At 40.4% G+C, this 16,619-nt stretch overlaps 2 long non-coding RNA genes and 1 pseudogene across 2 annotated transcripts; all 3 read right to left on the minus strand.

Moving 5' to 3' along the window:
- Positions 1 to 495: 495 nt before the first annotated feature.
- On the minus strand, positions 496 to 1,734 carry LOC123162773 (uncharacterized). Its single transcript, XR_006481471.1, has 3 exons — positions 1,508 to 1,734; positions 1,301 to 1,383; positions 496 to 968 (listed from the first exon to the last, which is right to left on the minus strand). It is a non-coding gene; the product is annotated as an uncharacterized lncRNA (long non-coding RNA).
- Positions 1,735 to 1,836: 102 nt separating this feature from the next.
- LOC123162778 (uncharacterized) lies at positions 1,837 to 4,517 on the minus strand. Its single transcript, XR_006481474.1, has 3 exons — positions 4,128 to 4,517; positions 3,071 to 3,210; positions 1,837 to 2,076 (listed from the first exon to the last, which is right to left on the minus strand). It is a non-coding gene; the product is annotated as an uncharacterized lncRNA (long non-coding RNA).
- Positions 4,518 to 12,863: 8,346 nt separating this feature from the next.
- LOC123156928 (ABC transporter D family member 1-like) lies at positions 12,864 to 13,923 on the minus strand (annotated as a pseudogene).
- Between the last annotated feature and the right edge of the window lie 2,696 nt (positions 13,924 to 16,619).

Genomic DNA, 16,619 nt, shown 5'->3' on the forward strand with positions numbered 1-16,619 from the left:
AAACATATCAACTATGTTATATGTTACCTGTTTCAATGGGTCAATAAGCCATTTCTCGGTGTGGTAAATAGAAAATCCATCATGTTTGCCAACTTGATATGTGGTTCCTTTGGCATTAACAGCTTCCAATTTTTGCTCATCAGTGAGTGCCTTACTCCTCTTCCCCTGATCAGGCTCCTCTCGCTTATATTTCATGGGGGGAGCATCTGAAAGCATGAAGTGAGTAGGATACACCACTTTTCTTCTTAGTATCAGAACCGCCAATAAAACTTGGTATAAACTCCTTGGCGTCGTTCCCTTAACATGAAGAAATCCTTGCCATCAAGCACAGCAATAACACATTTGGAAAGTTTCAAGTAATTCAGCACAAACGGCTCAAGATCAGCAGGAATCTTAACTCCCACATGCACTCTGTTATCAATAGATAAAGACATATTTGTCCGACCAAATATATAGTTGATCCTTCCAGCTTCCGGACCATAAAGAATCAAGATTTGCCACATCATAGGATCAGGTTCAGACTTACTCTTTCCAGGAATAAAATCTCCTATTCCCTCTATTGCATTACACAGCTGCCATATTCCCATTTTGATTTTCGAAATATTTTCACCCTTTGTATAATTCCCATCATAGGCAAGAGTATATGTTCTTGCACTTCTGATATAATCTGGGGCAGATCCTTTTCTAGCAAATTGCAACACGGACTCAAGGCCATCACGAACATTACGGGTTATGGCACCTTCCACCCAACCACATTATCCGTCGACGATCAAGCCAACAAGAAAATGTTTGTATCTATAATAGAATACAAATGTTCCCGTTGATCTGGTCACAAACGTGCGTTGTTTTGAACCAAACTCAAAACGTCGGTCGGAACCAACATATTGCCAGGATCTATAATGACCAATTGAAGCAACATAATTTTTCTGAATTTTCTCTGGATCTGTGACATCAAAAATTACACTATCCTACATGACATATAAAAAATTAATTAAGATGCAAAATTCATAATATATCTGACTTTAGTTAGGCAAAACATGCAGCAGATTCAGTTAGCATGGTTCTTAAACACTCAGAAATATTTCTCACTGCTAGCATATCACCCTCAGAAATGAACATGGTTGCATAACCTTGAACAATCTAGAGTAATAGTTGATGCCAAGTTCATACCATATTTGTCTAACCAACCGAGTATATTATGTGCGCTGAACACTATTGTGTCTTGCTATAGTGCCAGACATAAACACCCAACCAAAAAATACATAAGTGACAAGCATTTGGATAGGTAAAGAATATATACCACATACTATGATGAAGTGAGCAGCACATACTTCACGAAGGAAAAATACTAGATGCCTTTGTGGTAATGCAAAAGATCTCCATCTGTACAAAAATAGTAGACGATCAACATATGATAACGCTAGATCAATTTATTTAACTAAAAAAATCAATAAACTAGCATGCAAGCATTCAAAATGTGCAACAACAAAAAAATCCAGATTCTTACCGGGACTTCCTTGTCTTCAAGATTAGGTGCCTCACTGTATTGTGGAAGATTGAATTCCAACTGCCTCATATAGCTTACCTTTTCCTCATCACTCCAACCTTCAAAAAGATTAGTTGGCTCCTTTTTTTCACGCTCCTCACCGACCATAGTGTCAAACTTGAGGATCAGCTCCTGTTCATGGGCCATCTTCTAATTTTGAGGAATATGAATGAGTGAGGAAGTTGTATTACAATCCTTTTCCGGGCTGTAGCTGTTAGCACACCTGTAGCTATTAGCGCACCCAGTGGATTTAATAGAAGACATGGTTTAAGAAAACAAAATACAAAGAGTGAAAAGTATGGAAGATTTCATTGCTTCTGATTCAGTTTACATCCAAAAGGTGAAAAATAAGGAAGATTTCATTACTTCTGATTCAGTTTACATCCACAATACACTTACATAGCTCACAACGCAATACATACACAAACATTCGGCCTACTTAAAGCAAATTACATGAACATGAACACCTCAAAACTTGTGGCCTTGTTCGTAACCCTTCCTTGATGATGCTCTATTCTGATATGTCACACCTGATAATTGAGATTATTAGTGCTACTTATAAAATATACCTTTTTATAAATGCCTACTTATAAATTCTGTTATATCAAATTGATCAGAAAGAAAAACAATTTTAACTCATCTACTCCGTCCGTTCCATAATATAAGAGCATTTTTTACACTACACTAGTGTCAAAAACACTCTTATATTAATGGACGGAGGGAGTAAGATATATATCTCTTGCATATGCTGTTCATTGACTTGGAGAAGGCCTACGATAAGATACCGCGGAATGTCATGTGGTTAGCCTTGGAGAAACACAAAGTCCCAACAAAGTACATTACCCTCATTAAGGACATGTATGCCAATGTTGTGACAAGTGTTCGAACAAGCTATGGTGGCACTGATGACTTTCCAATTAAAATGGGACTGCAACAAGGGTCAGATTTGAGCCCTTATCTTTTTTCTTTGGTGATGGATGAGGTCACAAGGGATATACAAGGAGATATCCCATGGTGTATGCTCTTTGTGGATAATGTGGTGCTAGTCGACGATAGTTGGGCAGGGGTTAATAGGAAGTTAGATCTGTGGAGACAGACTTTAGAATCAAAAGGTTTTATGCTCAGTAGAACTCAAACTGGGTACATGAGATGCGGTTTCAGTCCTACTAACCACGAAGAGGAGGATGTGGGCAGGTGGTACCTTAGGGGTGTGTTAGGTTGGGGTGATGGGCTAGAATGTGATATGTCTGTTCTGCACCTAGGCCCTATTCTTGTGTTTGGTTGTCCAAAGAAATGGAACACACTGATTTCCAAGAAGAGAATATGCCCTCTATACGCCGAACACAGTGGTTCCTTCACAAAGGTTCCAAGAAGAGAAACGGAACGACATGAAACCTCACCGCAAAAAAAGGAGGTTTACTGTTTTGTAGGTTAAGCTTAATTAAGAAGAACAGCATTAAATGATAGCTTGCAAATGAATAATAGTGCAATAAGTCTAAAGAACAATAAATACTAGAAAGTTACCAAGTTCTCGGTCTGGTGTCCAAAGTGCTTGGTAGATAGAAGTTATGGTAGAAGTAGCAGTCAGGTTGTTGTTGTCAAGAGAAGAATTCCAGCTCAATCACTTTCAGTTTTCGTAGCAAAACAAATATATTTGGCAAGTTCTGCAAATGAACAATGGCAAGTCAGGGAATAATACTAAAATCACATTCCATGGAAATATATTTGTCTGAACAGATAATTGGATAACAAGTGATCTACTGCTAAACAGTGGGTCAACAAATGTACAGGAAGTCAACAATTACAGCTGTTACAGTACCATTGCTACAGTAGGTTCGTTTGGCCTTGCCCCTGATCGGGGGATCATCTCGCATCCTTTTGGTGTTGGTTCCCCTAGTGTACAGTGCATATATAAAGGGGAAAAGGAAAACCTAAGACAGACGCACACACTCACTGATCCTAACTCTGTCCCTGCTCACTGATCAAGCAGGCAATGAAGCACCAGGAAGGAACAGTACACACATTACAAGCTCCAGAAGAAGAGGAGACGGCTGAACCTCAGGACCAAGGTAATCAACCTCATCTTCTCCTCTAAGTGGCTGGAGCTAGAAAATCCTGCTATCCTGGCAATGGCATCGGAGCCATCTGGCTCTTAAGCTTGAGAGCCCTCTTGTGCTCTAAATCATCTCTGGATAAGCATGTTTGTGCTTAATTGTTCTTCCTGTTAAGCTAAGTTTGCTTATAATTTAGCCCTATTCTTCTGAGTTATAGCCCTAACAGTGCTAAGAGGAACCAGGGCTAGAGGTTTGTTGAGAACTGAAAGGGGATTTAGGTAAATTATGCAATTCCTAAGTTAAATCCCCAAAATCTCGAAACCCTAGATGTCAAATTCCTTAAGTTTTCCCCAAATTTGAAGCTAGGCCTATCGTATCATGCGCTCAATCAGAGGGGAATAAGATGATTGAAGTGACCGCAATTTTGCCCTTAAACCCGAAACTCTAATGTGGAGAAATCCCCAAAAATTTCCCCATCTCTTAAGAACCCTAACCATGACTCTAGAGTTATCGGTGGCGGAAGCTACCTTACGTTGAGGGTCTCGTCGTCGTCGTCGTCGTCGTCGTCGTCGTCGCTGGCCACGACGGCGCCGGAGCAAGCCCCTCAGCTGCGCGGGTGTGCTCGGGTCCGCTGCGCCTCCTCGCTCGCTTGTCGGCGTTGGAGACCCGTCGCCGTGCCGGTTTTGGACGCTCGTGCGCGTCCGCGTCCGCGTCCGCGCCCGCCTCGCGAAGGACACCGACGAGCACCAGTCGACGGAGCCGCGCGCAACCTTGATCTGCACGCGAATCCGACGAAAGGCGCCCACCGGCGTCGTTCTCTTCCGCCGCTGCTGCTGGCTTCACCGCCGCCTCTCTCTCTCTCTCTCTCTCCCGTTCGTCGCCGTCGCGGATGTGACCGTGCGAGGAAGAGAGAGGAATGAAAGGGGATGTGGAACGGGCCACACGGGCCACCGGGAACCGCAGCTTGAGAGGAATTTCGGGCCGCCGAAAAAAGATATTATGGTAGCGCATAGTAATGGGCCCAAGTCTAATTCTGAAAAACGAACAATTGATTTTTCCTTTTTTTTATTTAGATCTATATACGAGTCTTAGGGCTAATTTTTGCATTATTTGTTATGCTTATTAACGCTAGGTAATTTCTCTAGTGTTTATATTCATCATGTTCATGTTTATTTATTTTCCAATGCAATTTATTATACTTAGTTGTTTTTTTTCCTATGGCATTGCGTTGCTGTGATGATGATTATTTTCATGTTACATTGTCTTTGCTGTGAAATTAAGTTTATAAATCCACTAGCTAAGTGTGGATTCTATTTGTAATTCTGGCCAGAGCTGTTTGACGAGCATTATGTCCATTTTCTAGCCAAAGCTGATATGGACCAGATTAATAAATGAAGTTTATGAAGGAGGATTTAATAAAGTGTGGCTTGTATTTTTTTTATTCTACCCAAAGGTGATTAATAAATACATGCCCACAAACCTTTTGTTATTCTTATTCACTTCTAGCCAAAGATGATTTGAATTTGATCAATAAAAGATGCTTATGATATGATGCCCGCTAAAAGCATTTGATTCTTTTTGTACTCATCTAATGCCTCTCATATTGCTAGAATCCTTACTAGCATGGAACAATTAAATGGTAGCGGCTATGCTACATGGAAGGAGAACTTGACATTACTTTGGTTCTGCCGAATATTGATTATGCTTCCCTTAAGAGCAACTCTAGCAGACCCCGCAAAACGCCCGGCCCGCAAAAATTCCGGCGAGTATGCGGGCTCGGCCCAATTTTCCGGCCAGAACAGAGCCCGCATACTCGCCCGGCCCGCAAATTTTTTTGCCGCAGCCCGCAAACCGCACGCCCCGAGCACTATAACTGCGGTTCCGCGACCATTTTGCGGGTCCAAACCCTATCCCCTGCCGCCGCGAGCCACCCGATTCCCCTTTCCCCCCACATTTCTCGCCGCCGGCGACCACCCGCCCCGCCTCCAGCCGCCATGTGGGGCCGAATGTGGAGCTCCGGACGCGGCTCTGGCAGCAGATCCGGCCGTGAGAGGGACCCGGAGCGCGAGCGGCGCGTCCGGTCGGACGGCGCGAGGAAGCGCGGCGCCCGGAGGTGGACCAACCATGGGATGTCGCCGCCGGCGAGCTTCAACCGCCGCGAGACGGAGGAGTACGACCGCCGGTGTGCGTCCTTCTCCTCCGCGACATCTTCCTACGCCGGATCCTCCTCGTCCTCCGGCGCGGGCTTTCTCCCCGTGAAGAGGGAGTGGTCGGAGGACGAGGAGGAGCCGGAGGAGCCGGCGCCGTTCGCCTTCGTCCCGGTGAAGGAGGAGCCCGCTCCACTCGGCTGTCGCGGAGTCGTCGGGCCCGAGGACTACGTCGCGGACTTCGACGCCGTTGCTGCCACCATCGCCGAGCGGAGCGTGCGCAAGGAGGCGGAGCGCCGACGCCATGTCGAGGAGCTCGAAGCCCTCGAGTGGCGGCAGGTGGTCGCCGCCAACGTCGCCGCCAACGAGAAGGTTGAGGAGTGGCGCCGCATCCGCGCGGAGCAGGCGGCGAAGTACATCGACCTGTGCAGCTCCGGCGAGGAGGATTGAGCGTCGCTCGGCCTCCACGGCGTCGTCCATTTTGCCGCGACCTCGCCGTCGTCAGATCCGAACCCCTCTACTACTAGTTAACATAGCATGTAGTATGATCTATGCTTAATTTGCTGATCATGTAGTATGTATGAACTCTGTAGTATGTGATGTGATGAACTATGTTTGTGCAATTTCTCCCGCGAAAGTGTTTTTCAAATTATGCAGGTTTAGATACGGTATCTGATCGGCCGCGCATGTTTTCGACCCGCAAACGCGATCTTCGTGAAACCGGTTTTGCGGGTCGAATTTTTGCTCTAATGATCCTCTCGAAGCACCTAAAGAAAGTGATGAAAATTATGATGCCCGAAAAAGGGATTATGATGTTGAGAAGGCTAAGGTGAGAGGACTCTGATCATAAAGTGCCACATGATCATTGAGGGCTCCATTGCTCAAAGCATGAGTGGAGCATTTTAGACTCTCAGAGTGCCAAGGGCAACCTTGGAAAGATTGAGGACCAATTTAAAGGATCTTCTAGAATTTATGCAACAAGTCTTATTGATGTTATTACAACAAAAGAAGACAAGAATAGCTCCTAATGCAGGAAAAACTGAAGGATGTCGCTTTTGTGGAAAGGACGAGCATAAGTAGAAGGACTAATTATCTATGACACTAATGATGTTGACTTGCCTTCTGACAAGACAAACTTTATCTTATTTCTCTTAGAGATTCCATTAATGCCGTTAGTTCCTCTTCAAATCTGAATATCAGTACCAAACGTACGAGAAATTATAATGAGACTTCTTCAAAATTTATGGCACTTTCGTTTAGGCCATATTTAGAGGGGGGAATTGTACATCTCATTAAAGAGCAAGTCCTTACTTCTTTAGATCTCTTAGATGTGGAAATTGATCATTGTATTGATTGCATCAAAGGAAAATATGTAAGAAAATTGCTAAAAATGGATGTTCAAATGTTCAAGTCCTCTCTCTCTCTTTTTTTTGCGAGGAAGTCCTCTCTCTCTCTCTCTCTCTTCGCGTCTCTCTCTAGTGGGTCTCCCTCATGTGTCTTTTTTCCCTATCTTATTCTCTCCTTTCGTGAAGTTCCAAAAATGGATGTTCAAATGTTTTAAATTTTGGAAGTTTAAGTTTTCAAATTAAATTTATGAAAGATCAATTTTCCAAAAGGTACAAAATAATTCAAAAAACAAACTACTAATTTTTGAAAAAAATCGAAAGTTAGAAATGTCAAAAAGATAGATTTCCAAAAGTTCAATTTGAAAGTTACCCAAAATTCAAAATTTTAAAATTTGGTACATGGTTTTCAAAAAGTCGATACTCACATTTTTTGGAAGTTGCTAAAAAGGACGGAACTCTTCAAAAATAAAAGGTCATGACTTGGTGGAAATTCAACCACGTGTCTCCTCGCGACTGGTGGTGGCTCTTTGATGAGCGCCATCATCCAATGCTAGCACGATAAAATTTTGTACACCCCGTTTTTGGCAACTTCCCTATGTAGCACCTTCTATTTTAGAAAAAAAATCATTTTAGGCAATTTCGGAAATTTTACTACTAACTTCAAAAATCTTGGCCCAACTATTTAAATTTGAAAACTTTCAATATTTCAAAAAAAATCTGACCTCTCAAAATTTCTGAACATTAAAATTTCATCTTAAAAAACTCTAGCTTTGAAATTTGAAAATTCAAAATTTGAAGATCCCATATAATTGTCTTCTCATCACGACAAACAACAACAGCAGTTCCTCGGCTGCCGTTCCTAGAGACACCCACTTCCACATTGAACTTGAAGGTCCCCGATGGCTGTGGGATCCATCTCTTATTTCCAACTGTTGTACTAGTAACCACCCCCAATGAGTTCGGTTCCTTCACTATTTTGAGATCAGCTATAAACCTTGTGATGAACATGTGGGCAGACAAGGGGCTCTAATTAATTCCCTCATGCAACAATTTTTGTCTAGCCATCCAGATTGCCCAACGTCACCACTAAACGAATGAGACTCTCATAGGACAGCACATCAATCTAAAAAAATCTAGTTCCTAGCATTAGGTTCTCTTAAGGCACATCAATCACATGCTTTCTATTGTTTTCTCTTATGGCACCAACGGACCTTGGGCCCACCTCTACGTTGTTATCAAGCTAATGGAAGGGCGCTAACCGGTAGAGTGTGTGCAGATTCTCTAGTGACAACCCATGATCTCATCTTTGGCTAGATCAAGCATTGTCAAAGTGTGTGTGCATTGTTTCCTTGTTGCGTATGTGAGGTGTGTGTGCATGTTTCCTTGTTGTGTGTGTGCGAACCGTTGAAGGTGTTGGCTCAAAGCTCAGCTTTTTGGATGAAATCCAAAGTATGCCAACATTGGCACACATGTGGCAATTCCTTCTCGAAGGCTTTGTTTAGTGTATTCTTCGTTGTTCGGTCAAATGTTAACCGAAGGATTATAGTTCATGGTCCTCAAAACTTCTCTTCCCTCATGCATGCATGTGGAGAACGTAAAATAAATATGCAATTGTAGTTTGGTGACATCAACAACCAATAACTTGTTCCATCATTTGTTGTTGCCTTTTGTTTTACACAAATAGAAGATGATGGCAACATCAGCAAAATTATTCCATACGTACTACAGTAGCATGGAATCAATCAACAATTGGTTGGATGAATTAACATTATAACAGCTGCTTCGAGATATGTACTGCAACACTACTCTCCCTAGTTCACTCCACACCTCCAAACCAAAACACCTCACAATCCCAAGTAACTAATTTACCATCGTCCCCTGCTCGTTCAGTTATTACTGAATTCGGTGTAACTAGACTATGATTATAATGTTCTGCGTCGAGCTCAGAGTCAAACCAAACATGACTTTCCAAAAACGAAAAGTCCCTGCTATTGGACCACGTGTTTCCTTCCTAGAAGATGGTGGTCACTATTTGGTGCACCGCCATCAAATGCTGGCGCGGTCAAATTTGGACATTCCTTTTTGACAACTTCCCCTATGTGGTGCTTCCTACTTTTAGAAAAAAAACTTTTTAGCAATTTCAGGAGTTGTAATACTCACTTAGAATTTTTTTTGCCCAACTTTTTGAATTTGGAACTTTTAAAAATACAACTTTTGAAAATAAACCTAGATCTCAAAATTTCTAAACTTCAAACATTTCAAACTTTGGAATTTGAATTTTATTAATTTAAAACAACTTTTGGTAGACATTCTTCAAAAAAATTGAACTTCTCAAAATTCTAGAAACTTCGCATGGGGGGAAACAAAAAGCTGCAAAAGCCAAACTTGTGTGGGGCCCTTAGAGGAAAGAGAAAGATTATGTAAGAGAGATGATCACATACACATAGGTGCATGCAACTCCCACAAAGTCTCTGCATGACATGAGGTTGTATAGGTAAATGGGTGTCCCGATCTTTTGATGAGATAATATCAATTTTCGTGGAGAAGACTTTGACGACCTGACTACACCAAACAATTACGATGCGCCTTAACAATTGCTAAAACAACTTCGATATGGTTATTGACGATTTTGAAAACACGGTAAACCTAATCACGAAGATCAATTCTTGCATATGTATCTCTCTAATGGACGTTCTACATGTTGTAGTGAAACTTAAGTTAACTAGACAATTAGTTTTCATTTTAACAAGACTATTAATTTTAGAAACTAGTAGCATAACTCATACACGCAAGATGATACCAAACACATTTGCAAGCGGGCATATCAAGTAATTGTATTGTGTACATGTCGAAGTACTAGGCACGATATTTTATGTTCATCGGTGATTGCCATAGGTGTAAAAAGTTCAGTACAAATAGCACAAACACCTCATCAACTAATTGATGAACCATAACTTGCAAGATAGATTAAACCAAGAAAATACATGTAAAAGGAAAAATGCCAATAGTTCAACTTATACTCTAGAAGTTTGTATGAATATGCTTACCTAATCATAAATCAGAAACCATCATTAAGATATTAGTTTTATCAAACGCTTAAAAGGTGTCTACATGATATTTAATAATAGAAAACACACACAAAATTCACACTATATGATTTATGACATTGTTAAAAAAATCAAGAAAGAATTTTTGTTATGAAATATAATTTAGTTTAGCAGAATGCAAATATATTTCATAATGATATACATCAGAATTGTATAAGAAAGCACACTATAACTAATATTCACGAACAACGATATGTGATTAACTATGTAAATAATAGTCTTAAGACCACAACATGATAAAGTTAATTATAAATACATATAAAAGTTGAGTATAAATCAAATTTATTATTTGGCTCATGTTCCAATTTATTTGGACCAATGACGTTCAGCTTAACTACTACATTTGTCGCGTACGAAAGTTCAGTACAAATCATATTTATAAAAGTTGAGTACACATCACATTTACGACTTCAATTTGGTACATAAAAAACATAAAACATAGCTTGCCGCTAGTGAAAAAACCTCCTTAAATGGGTTTACCAAGCAATCTTTCCATCAGTAAAAAATAGTAGCATCATGTTTTCCCACAAGATATTTCTGGCCCTCTGCATTTTCACCTTACAATTTATGTTCATATGTGAGTGATCTGCTCTCTTTATCCCGTTTTGGTTCATTATTCTTCAATTTCACAAGGGAGCATTTACGAGAACAAAGTTTGCAGGGTGTTGTTCATTTCACATGAATAAATGGCATGCCTTCAATTGTTTCAAGATAGGCCTGAGAAATCTTCAAATAAATCATTATGAATTGTCCCCCACTTGTGTGGAGTTTCGACGTTCCATCCGGTCCAATGACAATAGAAAGAGACAGTGACGTGCGACAAAAGATATGATTGAGCCTGCCGGCTTCCATGGAAAAAAGAGTCGGAATCTGTCAATGAATCGGTTCAGGTTCACACTTTGTAACTCGAGGAACATAACTCGCTATCTCCTCTATTGCTTTACGACATGCTAGATGTCAAGCTTCGCCTCATATGTTTTTCCTGCCTTTGTGTAGTTGCCATTGTATTTTAGATTATATGTATGGCTACTTCTAATGTAGTCAGGCTTAAGAGATTTTCTCTGAAATTGGATTACAGATTGACATTCGTCTTCAAAGTTATTTGTAATAGCATCCTCAACCCAACCGTTCTGCCACACCCATCAATAGCCAACCCCACCGCCAGATGTTTGCATTTGAAATAGAAAACAAACACACCACTCGACCTTGTGACAAATTCCCATTTGTTCTTTAACAAGGACTGAAATTGTTTGTCTGAACCAGGGTATTTCCATGATCTATAGTGTCCAATCAAGGATATGTAATTATTTTGAGCATCCTCGTCGCTTGTGATATCAAACATTACACTAGGCTGCACAATATATGGAAACAGTAAACATACAAGAAATAAATTGTATTTTTAAGTTTTTTCTACATTATCTAACTACAATGGACCGTAATTGTTCAAAATTCTTGCCATACATAAAAGTAAGCAAGAAGCAAGATATAATTCAAGTAATGAGTAGTGACATGTCACTCATGGAGATTAATTATTTGCGCATAAGTAAAACTTGATAAAAAATAGTAAAACAAGCAGGATCCACATTACCATACACAACAAAAAAATAGTGCACTCTTTCAAAGTTATAACATCACTATAGCATATTAGAAGGGCTGGCCCTACATTTTAGCAAATATAGCCACTACGGCGCTAATTGTGTAGTAGCATGCTATACGTTTGGAGCTCACCGGAGCTCGAATTTTTTGAAAAATTATTAATTCAAACTTTTCGGTTTCAAAAAAATCTGAAAAAAATTGTGCAACAGGGATGTTATGGGCATGTGTGTAAATTATTAGAATGAAATACCTTGAAATACGATCTGTACAAAAAAGACAAATTCATGACCTCAAAGGATGAATAGTATCATGTGTTAAAAAGCCGTTCTTTTTTGCACATGCCTCATTTCAATGTATTTTGCCCTGAAAATTTACACACATGCGTGTTATGCCTTCATGTATATCTGTATTTTTTCAGAATTTTTTGAAATGTAAAAATTTGAATTTCAATGAAATTTGAAATTTGAATTTGGAGGCCTCCATGGAGGCCGAGCTCGAAAGGCAATTTTTGGCTATTTCAACGCTACAAGTTAATATTGACGTATGTGGCAATTTCTTCTTGAAGGCTGTAGGAGTAGCCACCTTTTTGTTGCTTGGCGGGCAATTTCTTCTTGAAGGCTGTAGGAGTAGCCACCTTTTTGTTGCTCGGCCTCCCTCCTCGATCAATTCTATACAACCAAACACATATGATCATCCATGCAATAGAATGTAAAAGAAACAAGGTCGGCGATGCCAACAACCAATAACATATTGCGTCATTTGCTTCCTTTTGTTTACACAGTTTTTGAAGACGATGAAGACGAAGATGATGGCAACAACAGCCACATTTATTTCATATGTACTACACTATCATGGAATCAATCAATAATAGGTTTGATGAATTCACATCAACAGCTGCTCTGAGATTATGCACTGTTGTTCTACACTCTCTTCCTACTTCACACCTCCAAATTGAAACACCTCTCAATCCTAAGCAACCGGTTGACTGTCGTCCCCTGCTCATTCAGTTTGTTACTAAATTTGGTATAACTAGACTATGATTGCCATGTTTCGCCTCGAATTCCTGATTAGGATTCACAGTTGTACATGCTACTCCTGCTTCTAGATGGTCGGGAGGGCGACCCGATATGAACAAATTGCTGCAGTAGCAGCATCTTCTGTATGGCATAAGTGACTGAGAGCCAAACTCTAGCTGGTGGTGTCAATAAATGTTGGATCTCGCATAGCTCCTAGTTCCCCTCACCGTCGATGAGTTTAAGCTCCACGGACTGGAACGGTATGAGAGCAGGCCTCTGTAAACGGAGAGTGAGAAAAGCTTCAGCAAAACCATAAACTGAGATTATCTGGGAACAAGTTCAGAATTGAAATGTAGAGGCTTCAACAAAGAACTGCGATCATGGCAGACACTTTATATAATTTTTAGGAATTACATGAAGACTTACATGTGACGAAGTGATCACAGTTATGCCCATACTAGTTGCTAGCCTATATAAATGCTCTTCAACATCAACACTTGTGGCGCTGCAATGAAGTACACATTTTTTTAGGACAAGTAGTAATTGACTAACAAATGGAAATTGCAAAAGAGCATTGTGGCACTACACATATTTCGTGCACTCGTCGAGGATACCGAACTTAGGATGGTGGAAGAACTAACGAGCCTGGAACCAAATAGTTTAATCAGAAGATGTTAAGGGGGCAAAAGGTGGTTTGTGCAGTTAGCACAACTTTAAGTGAAGTTAACACTGACCATCCCAAGCCTCTGCTGTTCTCCCAGCGACAAAACGTCTTCCCAGTTGGGAGTAGAGTCCCAACCTTCTCTCTCTAGAAGATAGACTAACCGGACATTCGCAAGAACTGTCTTCAGGTGGTCATCTAGCAACTCAAGAGCACCAGACCTGTTGCCTACATTAGCACAGGATTTCAGGTTACCAGGAGAAGCAAACATATAATTTACTACTCCATTTTTACAAGCAATCTCATAGTAAAAAAGAAGGATATGCAGTTCAATATATATACAGTTCATGGTAATTCAATATGCCAATATTTTGAGTGGCACCTACTAGCTTTATATAATGAACGAATCTTCATCTCTGCTTCCTCCCTTGACAGAAGGTATATGATCATATTACTAAACTACCTCTCGTTATGTTGAGATTGCTATTGTTTCTTTCTCCTTCCTTGCATATGCTAGTTTTTGCTTGTCTTGATAATTTGTTTGCTTATAAAATGCCTATGCATAGGAAGTATGTTGTACTTAAAATTATTTTTCACATGCTACATGATGCTCTCTTCGTGTTTCAATTGCTATTTTTCATGTGAGCATCATTAAAATTATCAATGCCTAGCTAAAAGGCTTTAAAAAAGTGCTTGTTGGGAGACAACCCAATATTTTTCTTTTATGTTTTTATGAGTTTTGGTATTTTAATTCTGTAGTAATTGTGTTTTGGTCTTTTAGTTAGTGTTTGAGCCAAGTAAGACCTTTGGGAAGGTCTATGGTGATTGTTGATTTGATCTTGCTGGAAAACAGAAACTTTTGCGCTCATTGCCAGAATTTTCGAAATTCACAGAAGCGTGCTTTTGATCTGAATTTTTTACACAAGATTTATATACAAATGTCCCAATTTTTCTATTTTTTCAGAATTTTGGGAGTAACATAAGTATACAAAATTTCCAGATTACTACAGACTGTTCTATTTTTGACAGATTCTGTTTTCTATGTGTTGTTTGCTTATTTTGATGAATCTATGGATAGTATCAGGGGGTATGAACCATGGGGAAGTTGGAATACAGTAGATATAACACCAATATATATTTAGAATGAGTTCACAACAGTACCTAAAGTGGGGATTTATTTTATTAAACTAACGGATCTTACGATTTTTCTGTTGAGTTTTGTGTTCTAAAGTTTTCATGTTTTGGGTGATGTTTTGAAGGACACCGGAATAAGGAGTGGCAAGAGCCTAAGCTTGGGGATGCCCAAGGCACCTCAAGGTGATATTCAAGGACAACCAAGCATTTAAGCTTTGGGATGCCCCGGATGGCATCCCCTCTTTTGTCTTCAATCCATCGGTAAATTTACTTGAGGCTATATTTTCATTCACCACATGATATATGTTTTGCCTGGAGCGTCTTGTATGATATGAGTCTTTGGTTTTTAGTTTGCCACAATCATCCTTGCTGTACACACCTTTGAGAGGGACACGCATTAATCGTGAATTTATTAGAAATACTCTATGTGCTTCACTTATATCTTTTGAGCTACGTAGTTGCTCTAGTACTTCACTTATATCTTTTTAGAGCAGGGCGGTGGTTTTATTTTATAGAAACTGGTGAACTCTCATGCTTCACTTATATTATTTTGAGAGTCTTTAAACAACATGGTAATTTTCTTAGGTTATGAATTTAGTTCTAATATGATGGGCATCCAAGAGGGATATAATAAAAACTTTCATATAAGAGGATTGAATAATATGAGAAGTTTGATTCCTTGCATTTGTCGTGAGATATAAAGATGGTGATATTAGAGTCATGCTAGTGAGGAATTGTGGATTGGTAGAAATACTTTTTTTAAAGTTTGTGATTCCCGAAGCATGCACGTACCGTGAACCGTTATGTGATGAAGTCGGAGCATGATTTATTTTTTATTGTCTTCCTTATGAGTGGCGGTCGGGGACGATACGTCTCCAACGTATCTATAAGTTTTTATTGTTCCATGCTATTATATTACCCGTTTTGGATGTTTATGGGCTTTACTTTACACTTTTATATCATTTTTGGGACTAACCTACTAACCGGAGGCCCAGCCCATATTGTTGTTTTTTTGCCTATTTCAGTGTTTCGAAGAAAAGGAATATCAAACGGAGTCCAAACGGAATGAAACCTTCGGGAGAGTTACTTTTGGAACGAAAGCAATCCAGGAGACTTGGAGTGCACGTAAGGGAAGCAACAAGGAAGCCACGAGGCAGGGAGGCGCGCCCTACCCCCTGGGCGCGCCCCCCACCCTCCTGGGCCCCTCATGGCTCCCCTGACTGACTTCTTTCGCCTATATATGTTCATATACCCTAAAAACATCGAGGAACACAATAGATCGGGAGTTCCGCCGCCGCAAGCCTCTGTAGCCACCAAAAAACTCTCGGGAGCCCGTTCCGGCACCCTACCGGAGGGGGGGATCCCTCACCGGTGGCCATCTTCATCATCCCGGCGCTCTCCATGACGAGGAGGGAGTAGTTCACCCTCGGGGCTGAGGGTATGTACCAGTAGCTATGTGTTTGATCTCTCTCTCTCTCTCTCTCTCTCGTGTTCTTGAGGTGATACGATCTTGATGTATCGCGAGCTTTGCTATTATAGTTGGATCTTATGATGTTTCTCCCCCTCTACTCTCTTGTAATGGATTGAGTTTTCCCATTGAAGTTATCTTATCGGATTGAGTCTTTAAGGATTTGAGAACACTGGATGTATGTCTTGCATGTGCTTATCTGTGGTGACAATGGGATATTCACATGATCTGCTTGATGTATGTTTTGGTGATCAACTTGCGGGTTCAGTGACCTTGTGAACTTATGCATAGGGGTTGGCACACGTTTTCGTCTTGACTGTCCGGTAGACGCTTTGGGGCACTCTTTGAAGTTCTTTGTGTTGGTTGAATAGATGAATCTGAGATTGTGTGATGCATATCGTATAATCATGCCCACGGACACTTGAGGTGACATTAGGGTTTTGGTTGATTTGTGTCTTAAGGTGTTATTCTAGTACGAACTCTATGATAGATCGAACGGAAAGAATAGCTTCATGTTATTTTACTACGGACTCTTGAATAGATC

Source organism: Triticum aestivum, chromosome 1D, assembly GCF_018294505.1.
Source record: "Triticum aestivum cultivar Chinese Spring chromosome 1D, IWGSC CS RefSeq v2.1, whole genome shotgun sequence".
Lineage (NCBI taxonomy): Eukaryota > Viridiplantae > Streptophyta > Magnoliopsida > Poales > Poaceae > Triticum > Triticum aestivum.